Below are 9,963 nucleotides of genomic sequence, written 5' to 3'. Positions count from 1 at the left end.
ACTACAGCCAAAGTTTCTGTCCTGCACCGTACAAACCATCAAGCAAATGTAAACATCGTAAAGGCAAACCTTGGCACATTATTTTTATAATACAATGGAATTGTACAAGGGGATAATTATTTTTGTTGAAAAGTTTCTGTAATTAAGATTCACAAAGTTCCCATGGGCATGAACAAAGTTCAAGGACGTCCCCCATTTTCACAATGCTCGCCTCTATCACTTTCACTTTCCTTTTTGAAAAAGTTTTGGGTTCCCCTCTTTATTTTTGTTGTTTTTAAACTATATGCAAGCACTCAACAGAAATAAATGACTCTCTAAAACTTCCGAGTTGTCTCCCTGGCAGCGCTTTCTTTAAAGCCATTAAGCTAGGCCTATAGTGCTCAAGTAATGGATCCACCCGGATCCCAAGGTATATCAAAGCCAATTTTAATTAACAATGATTTGTAATTTAGTGGTGAGCACAAAGTAACATATATCATGTAATGACGAAGTCTAACTCTCTTCCTATGCACCGGCATGTCATAAAAGAACAATTCATGCACACATAGTAAAGGCCAATGCATAGTATAAACAGTTTCTTGCAATTTTATCGTATTGGAAACATAGAGAGGTGGAGATATAGTTCCTCTCTCATAATAATTGCAAGTAGGAGCAGCAAGCAAATGCATATTATATTCATCAAAATCATCATGTGCAACGGTAAAAGGCAACCCATCAATATAATCCATAATAAGTGCAAACTTCTCCGATATAGTATAATCGGGAGAATTCAAAAAGATAATAGGACTATCATGCGTGGGTGCAATAGCAACAATTTCATGTTTAACATAGGGAACTATAGCAAGTTCATCTCCATAAGCATAATTCATATTGGCATCTTGGCCACAAGCATAGCAAGCATCATCAAAAAGGGATATTTCAAGAGAATCAACGGGATCATAACAATTATCATAGCAATCATCCTTCGATAAGCACGAAGGGGAATTAAACAATGTATGAGTTGAAGAGTTACTCTCATTAGAAGGTGGGCACGGGTAGCTAATCCGCTCTTCCTCCATTTGTTCTTCGCTCTCCTCCTCATCTTTTTCATCCAATGAGCTCACAGTTTCATCAACTTCTTCATCCATAGATTCCTGCAAAATATTAGTCTCTTCTTGGACAACGGAGACTTTCTTAATAAGCGCATTAATTTCGTAATTGTATTCATAATTCTCATAACAGTATTTCAGGATAGCTAGATTTTCATAGTAATCATATATACCATTAGCATAAGAAGCTAAGGTTTTATTATCATTAAATTCACATGAAAAGGGAAGGTGTGGAGCCTTCACCTTAGAGCAACAAGTATAATCATATCTCAAGCATATTTGCCTAGCATACCAATTCAATATTTGAATTTGATCCTATAATAGTTTCCCTTTTTGTGTCAAGAGGTAATCCCTAAAGTATTCACGTTGATCCAACGTTACTCCCATTACATAATTGAATGGGCTTTTCTCAGGATTATTAAAGTAGTACATAATATCTTTCACATAACCAGCATCGAGGGTTTTAGGAGGTTCCCCATCTCCATGAGCAGAAAGTAGACCTAATTTTTTTGGTATTTCGTGTTCCATATCCATAACTAAAGATAGAGAACAACTAATAACATCAAATAAAAATTACTTAGTGATAAAGCAAACAAGCACACACGAGAATATTCACCCCACGCTATTGCTCCCCCGCAACGGCGCCAGAAAAAGGTCTTGATAACCCACAAGTATAGGGGATCAATTGTAGCCTCTTTCGATAAGTAAGAGTGTCGAACCCAACGAGGAGCTAAAGGTAGAACAAATATTCCCTCAAGTTCTATCGACCATCGATACAACTCTATGCACACTTGACGTTCGCTTTACCGGAAACAAGTATGAAACTAGAAGTACTTTGTAGGTGTTGTTGGATAGGTATGTAAGATAATAAAGAGCAAGTAAATATAAAGTAGGGGATGTTTAGATGAAGACACAACTAAATTAGTTTTAGTAAAGAGCTTTTGTCAACAAGAAGGTTATTTGTCCCTAGGCAATCTATAACTAGACCGGTAATCATTATTGCAATTTTATTTGAGGGAGAGGCATAAGCTAACATACTTTCTCTACTTGGATCATATGCACTTATGATTGGAACTCTAGCAAGCATCCGCAACTACTAAAGATTCATTAAGGTAAAAGCCAACCATAGCATTAAAGCATCAAGTCCCCTTTATCCCATACGCAAACAACCTACTTACTCGGGTCTGTGCTTCTGTCACTCACGCCACCCACCATAAGCAAATCATAAGCATATTGCAAACCCTACAGCGGGGATCCCTCACGCTTGCGCGACACGGAGAGCACCATAGGACAGCACCAATAATAAAACATACAACTCAAACCAATCACGATCATCAAATAGCCATTAGGACAAAACAGATCTACTCAAACATCATAGGATAGCCATACATCATTGGGAAATAATATATAGCGTTGAGCACCATGTTTAAGTAGAGATTACAGCGGGTAAGAGAGAGGTTACACCACTGCATAGAGGGGGGAAGAGTTGGTGATGATGGCGGTGAAGTTGTTGGTGAAGATGGCGGTGATGGTGATGGCCCCGGCAGTGCTCCGGTGCCACCGGAAGCAAGGGGGAGAGGGCCCCCTTCTTCTTCTTCTTCTTCCTTGACCTCCTCCCTAGATGGGAGAAGGGTTTCCCCTCTGGTCCTTGGCTCCCATGGCATGGGAGGGGCGAGAGCCCCTCCGAGATTGGATCTATCTCTCTGTCTCTCTCTATCTCTGCGTTCTCTTCTGGCTCTGTTTCACTGTTTCGTGTATATATGGAGATCCGTAACTCCGATTGGCCTGAAACCTTCACCGTGATTTTTTTCCGAAAATTAGCTTTCTTGCGGCAAAAGAAGAGCGTCAACCGCCTTACTGGTGGCTCACGAGGGTAGGGGGCCGCCCAGGGGGGTCAGGCGCGCCCCCTACCTCGTGACCACCTCGGGCACCGTCTCGCGTGTATTTTTCTTCCGGAATTTTCCAAATATTCCAAAAATAAGCTCCGTCCGTTTTTATCCTGTTTGGATTCCGTTTGGTATGGATATTCTGCGAAACATAAAACATGCAACAAATAGGAACTGACACTGGGCACTGGATCAATATGTTAGTCGCAAAAATAATATAAAAAGTTGCCAAAAAGTATATGAAAGTTGAATAATATTGGCATGGAACAATCAAAAATTATAGATACGACGGAGACGTATCACTAGGGGCGTTAAACAATAGCGCTTGTTGGGAGGCAACCCAATTTTATTTTTATTCCTTGCTTCTTGATCCTGTTTAGTAATAAATAAATTATTTAGCCTTTGTTTTGGTTGTGTTTTTTGTATTTAATTAGTGTTTGTGCCAAGTAGAACCGTTGGGAAGACTTGGGGAAAGTCTTGTTGAACTTGCTGTAAAAAACAGAAACTTTAGCGCTCACGAGAACTGCTGTCATTTTTATTTGAAGAGTTCTATTTAGTTAATTCTTTTTGCAGATGATTAATAGATAAATTACTCACTTCCAGCAATTTATTTTAGAATTTTTGGGTTTCCAGATCTTGCGCTAGCTACAGATTACTACAGACTGTTCTGTTTTTGACAGATTCTGTTTTTCGTGTGTTGTTTGCTTATTTTGATGAATCTATGGCTAGTAAAATAGTTTATAATCCATAGAGAAGTTGGAATACAGTAGGTTTAACACCAATATAAATAAATAATGAGTTCATTACAGTACCTTGAAGTGGTCTTTTGTTTTCTTTCGCTAACGGAGCTCACGAGTTTTCTATTTTGAGTTTTGTGTTGTGAAGTTTTCAAGTTTTGGGTGAATTCTATTGATGGATCATGGAACAAGGAGTGGCAAGAGCCTAAGCTTGGGGATGCCCATGGCACCCCCAAGATAATCCAAGGACACCAAAAAGTCAAAGCTTGGGGATGCCCCGGAAGGCATCCCCTCTTTCGTCCACTTCCATCGGTAATTTACTTGGAGCTATATTTTTATTCACTAACATGATATGTGTTTTGCTTGGAGCGTCTTGTATTATTTGTGCCTTTGTGTCTTAGTATGCCACAATCATCCTTGCTGTACACACCTTTTGGGAGAGCCATACATGAATTAAAATTTGATAGAATACTCTATTTGCTCCACTTATATCTTTTGAGCTAAGTAATTTTTCTCTATGTGCTTCACTTATATCTTTTTGAGCTAAGTAGTTTTGCTCTATGTGCTTCACTTATATCTTTTGAGCTAAGTAATTTTGCTCTATGTGCTTCACTTATATCTTTTGAGCGTTATAATTTTGCTCTATGTGCTTCACTTAGATCTTTTAGAGCACGGTGGTGGATTTGTTTTAAAGAAACTATTGATCTCTCATGCTTCACTTAAATTATTTTGAGAGTCTCTTAATAGCATCATAATTTGCTTAATAATAATATGCTTGGTATTCAAGATTTGTGAAACTTTCTTTTGAGTGTGTTGAATACTAAGAAAAGATTGAAGCATGATAATTGTTTTGAGATATGGAGGTGATAATATTAAAGTCATGATAGTTGAGTAGTTGTGAATTTAAAGAATACTTGTGTTAAAGTTTGTGATTCCCGTAGCATGCACGTATGGTGAACCATTATGTAACAAAGTCGGAGCATGATTTGTTTATTGATTGTCTTCCTTATGAGTGGCGGTCGGGGACGAGCGATGGTCTTTTCCTACCAATCTATCCCCCTAGGAGCATGCGCGTAATACTTTGCTTTGATAACTTCTAGATTTTTGCAATAAGTATATGAGTTCTTTATGACTGATGTTGAGTCCATGGATTATACGCACTCTCACCCTTCCACCTTTGCTAGCCTCTCTAATACTGCACACCTTTCGCCGGTATCATACACCTACCATATACCTTCCTCAAAACAGCCACCATACCTACCTATTATGGCATTTCCATAGCCATTCCGAGATATATTGCCATGCAACTTTCCACCATCTAGTTCATCATGACATATTCATCATTTTTCATATTGCTTAGCATGATCATGTAGTTGACATAAGTATTTGTGGCAAAGCCACCGTTCATAATTTCTTCATACTTGTCACTCTTGATTCATTGCATATCCCGGTACACCGCCGGAGGCATCCATATAGAGTCATACTTTGTTTTAGAATCGAGTTGTAATCATTGAGTTGTAAATAAATAAAAGTGTGATGATCATCATTCAATAGAGCATTGTCCCAATAAAAAAAGGGAGAAAGGCCAAAGAAAAAAAGAAGGCCCAAAAAAAGAAAATAAATAAAAAGGGGCAATGCTACTATCCTTTTACCACACTTGTGCTTCAAAGTAGCACCATGATATAGCGAGTCTCATATATTGTGCTTCAAAGTAGCACCATGTCCTTCATATAGAGAGTCTCATATGTTGTCACTTTCATATACTAGTGGGAATTTTACATTATAGAACTTGGCTTGTATATTCCGATAATGGGCTTCCTCAAATTGACCTAGGTCTTCGTGAGCAAGCAGGTTGGATGCACACCCACTAGTTTCTTTTGTTGAGCTTTCATACATTTATAGCTCTAGTGCATCCGTTGCATGGCAATCCCTACTCACTCACATTGATATCTATTGATGGGCATCTCCATAGCCCGTTGATACACCTAGTTGATGTGAGACTATCTTCTCCCTTTTTGTCTTCTCCACAACCACCATTCTATTCCACCTATAGTGCTATATCCATGGCTCACGCTCATGTATTGCGTGAAGATTGAAAAAGTTTTGAAAAAGTTAGAGTATGAAACAATTGCTTAGCTTGTCATCGGGGTTGTGCATGATTTAAATACTTTGTGTGGTGAAGATGGAGCATAGCTAGACTATATAATTTTGTAGGGATAACTTTCTTTGTCCATGTTATTTTGAGAAGACATAATTGCTTTATTAGTATGCTTGAAGTATTATTATTTTTATGTCAATATAAACCTTTGTCTTGAATCTTTCTAATCTGAATATTCATACCACAATTAAGATGATTTGCATTGAAATTATGCCAAGTAGCACTCCGCATCAAAAATTCTCTTTTTATCATTTACCTACTCGAGGACGAGCAGGAATTAAGCTTGGGAATGCCTGATACGTCTCCAACATATCTATATTTTTTGATTGCTCCATGCTATATTATCTACTGTTTTGGACTATATTGGGCTTTATTTTCCACTTTTATATTATTTTTGGGACTAACCTATTAACCGGAGGCCCAGCCCAGAATTGCTGTTTTTTGCCTATTTCAGTGTTTCGGATAAACGGAATATCAAACGGAGTCCAAACGGAATAAAATCTTCGGGAATGTGATTTTCTCACCGAACGTGATCCAGGAGACTTGGACCCTGCTCTAAGGAACAAAAGAGGCGGTCACGAGGGTGGGGGCGCGCCCCCTGCCTCGTGGGCCCCTCGTTGCTCCTCCGGCGTACTTCTTCCTCCTATATATACACACGTACCCCCAAACGATGAGAACAGGAGCCAAAAACCTAATTCCACCGTCGCAACTTTCTGTATCCACGAGATCCCATCTTGGGGCCTGTTCCGGAGCTCCGCTGGAAGGGGGCCGTCATCACAGAGGGCTTCTACATCATGATAGCCCCTCCGATGAAGTGTGAGTAGTTTACCTCAGACCTTCGGGTCCATAGTTAGTAGCTAGATGGCTTCTTCTCTCTCTTTGAATCTCAATACGAAGTTCTCCCCCTCTCTTGTGGAGATCTATTCGATGTAATCCTCTTTTTGCGGTGTGTTTGTTGAGACCGATGAATTGTGGGTTTATGATCTAGTCTATCTATGAATAATATTTGAATCTTCTCTGAATTCTTTTATGTATGATTGGTTATCTTTGCAAGTCTCTTCGAATTATCCGTTTGGTTTGTCCAACTAGATTGGTAGTTCTTGCCATGGGAGAAGTGCTTAGCTTTGGGTTCGATCTTGCGGTGTCCTTACCCAGTGACAGAAGGGGCAGCAAGGCACGTATTGTATCGTTGCCATCGAGGATAACAAGATGGGGTTTATTTCATATTGCATGAATTTATCTCTCTACATCATGTCATCTTGCTTAAGGCGTTACTCTGTTTTTAACTTAATACTCTAGATGCATGCTGGATAGCGGTCGATGAGTGGAGTAATAGTAGTAGATGCATAATCGTTTCGATCTACTTGTCACAGACGTGATGCCTATATACATGATCATGCCTAGATATTCTCATAACTATGCTCAGTTCTGTCAATTGCTCAATAGTAATTTGTTCACCCACCGTAGAATACTTATGTTCTTGAGAGAAGCCACTAGTGAAACCTATGGCCCCCGGGTCTATTCTCATCACATCAATCTCTATCACTTTAATCTTGCTTTGCTTTTTTACTTTGCATCTTTATACCAAAAATACCAAAAATATTATATCTATCAGATATCACTCTCATAAGTGACCGTGAAGGGCTGGACAACCCCTAATCGCGTTGGTTGCGAGTAGCTATCACTTTGTGCAGGTACGAGGGACTTGAGCGTGGGCTCCTACTGGATTGATACCTTGGTTCTCAAAAACTGAGGGAAATACTTACGCTACTCTGCTGCATCATCCCTTCATCTTCGGGGAAAACCAACGCAAGCTCAAGACGTAGCATCGCCAAAGGGCGAGTGCTAAAAAATATCCGCGGAGGTAAACTCCATGATCAGCGCCCAATCGGATTCGCTAGGAACGGGCGTAGGCGGCTCGGAGTTCGTGGCCGGAGAAGGATCCGGCAGTTTGACAACACGGCTCTTGTGCAGGGTAAGGTCGATGTTCGGCTTGATCGCCGCTAAGGGTAAGGCCTCCATGGCGGGGTCCATCCACCCATCCATGGACGGCGCATCTGGCTCTGAATTGAGGGTCGGAGCGGCTGCCGGTGCGATCTCTTGAACACTGTCTGATGGTAGAGCTAAATCGTACTCATCGTGACCGCGTGGCGCACAAGGCAGAGGCTCGAATTCATCGAAGATCAAGTCTCCGCGGATATCGGCCATGTAGTTTAAGCTTCCAAATCTGACCTGGTGGCTAGGGGCGTAACTTTCGATCTGCTCCAGATGGCCAAGCGAGTTGGCCCGCAGTGCGAAGCCGCCGAACACAAAGATCTGTCCGGGGAGAAAAGTCTCACCCTAGACTGCATCGCTATCGATGATTGTAGGAGCCATCAAGCCTAACGGCGACGACACAGAGGAACTCTCAATGAAAGCACCAATGTCGGTGTCAAAACCGGCAGATCTCGGGTAGGGGGTCCCAAACTGTGCGTCTAAGGCGGATGGTAATAGGAGGCAGGAGACACGATGTTTTACCCAGGTTCGGGCCCTCTTGATGGAGGTAAAACCCTACATCCTGCTTGATTTATTCTTGATGATATGGGTACTACAAGAGCTGATCTACCATGAGATCGGAGAGGCTAAACCCTAGAAGCTAGCCTATGGTATGATTGTATGTTTTCCTACGGACTAAAACCCTCTGGTTTATATAGACACCGGAAAGGGCTAGTGTCAGTGTCAAAACCGGCGGATCTCGGGTAGGGGGTCTCTAACTATGCGTCTAGGCCGGATGGTAATAGGAGGGAGGGGGCACAATGTTTTACCCAGGCTCGGGCCCTCTTGATGGAGGTAAAACCCTACGTCCTGCTTGATTAATATTGATGATATGGGTAGTACAAGAGTAGATCTACCACGAGATCAGAGAGGCTAAACCCTAGAAGCTAGCCTATGGTATGCTTGTATGTTGTAGTTGTTGTTCGTCCTATGGACTAAAACCCTCCGGTTTATATAGACACCGGAGAGGGCTAGGGTTACACAGAGTCGGTTACAATGGGAGGAGATCTACATATCCGTATTGCCAAGCTTGCCTTCCATGCCAAGGAAAGTCCCATCCGGACACGAGACGAAGTCTTCAATCTTGTATCTTCATAGTCCGAGAGTCTGACCAAAGGTTATAGTCCGGCCATCCGGACACCCCCTAATCCAAGACTCCCTCAGTAGCCCCTGAACCAGGCTTCAATGACGATGAGCCCAGTGCGTACATTGTCTTCGGCATTGCAAGGCGGGTTCCTCCTCCGAATACTTCATAGAAGATTTTGAACACAAGGATAGTGTCCGACTCTGCAAAATAAGTTCCACATACTGCCGTAGAGAGAATAATATTTACACAAATCTAATCTGCTGATGTATTCCGTAGCGTGTCATCACGCCACAGCCAAGCCTTTATTTGAATTGTTTTTACTGTCCCAGCTCAGCGCGTTTTGCGAGGCGGTTTCCTTGGCATGTCTTGTTGAAGCAGAGATCGTGTACCCTTGTCGCGGGATTCTCATCAATACGGGTGTGTGTAACCCAACCGTGTCTAGGACTCCTAGATTATAGGCAAGTCCCAAACGGCTACGGAAAGGACGCTTGATATTCACCCTCTTTATAAAGGGATAAGGCTTTTACTTTTTCCCTCCCGTGCTCAATCGAATCCTTTCCCCGCCTCGAGTTCTAACACCCAAAGCCCAGGTCAGGTGCTTCAGACCTTCAATCATGTCCGGATCTAGCCTTCAAGGCCGGTGGATGCCCTCCTCCGTCACGGAAGAGGATATTAAGAAGTTGAGGGAGGCCAGATACCTGACCGCCGAGGTTTCGCATCGGCTGCCTGCCCAAGGGCAGGTCATCCCCACTCCTGAACCCAATGAGAACATCGTGTTCGTCTCCCAGTTCCTCCGAGGCCTAGGCCTCACTCTGGATTGCTTCGTCAGGGGTTTGATGTTCTATTACGGGCTAGATTTCCACGATCTAGCTCCGGACTCCTTTCTCCACATCTCGGCATTTATTGTCGTGTGTGAGGCCTTCCTCCGCATTACCCCTCACTTCGGCCTGTGGCTCAAGACCTTTGAAGTGAA

This window comes from Triticum urartu, chromosome 7A, assembly GCF_056163025.1.
Source record: "Triticum urartu cultivar PI428250 chromosome 7A, HENAU_Tu73, whole genome shotgun sequence".
Lineage (NCBI taxonomy): Eukaryota > Viridiplantae > Streptophyta > Magnoliopsida > Poales > Poaceae > Triticum > Triticum urartu.
Note: the sequence above shows the minus strand (reverse complement) of the source record.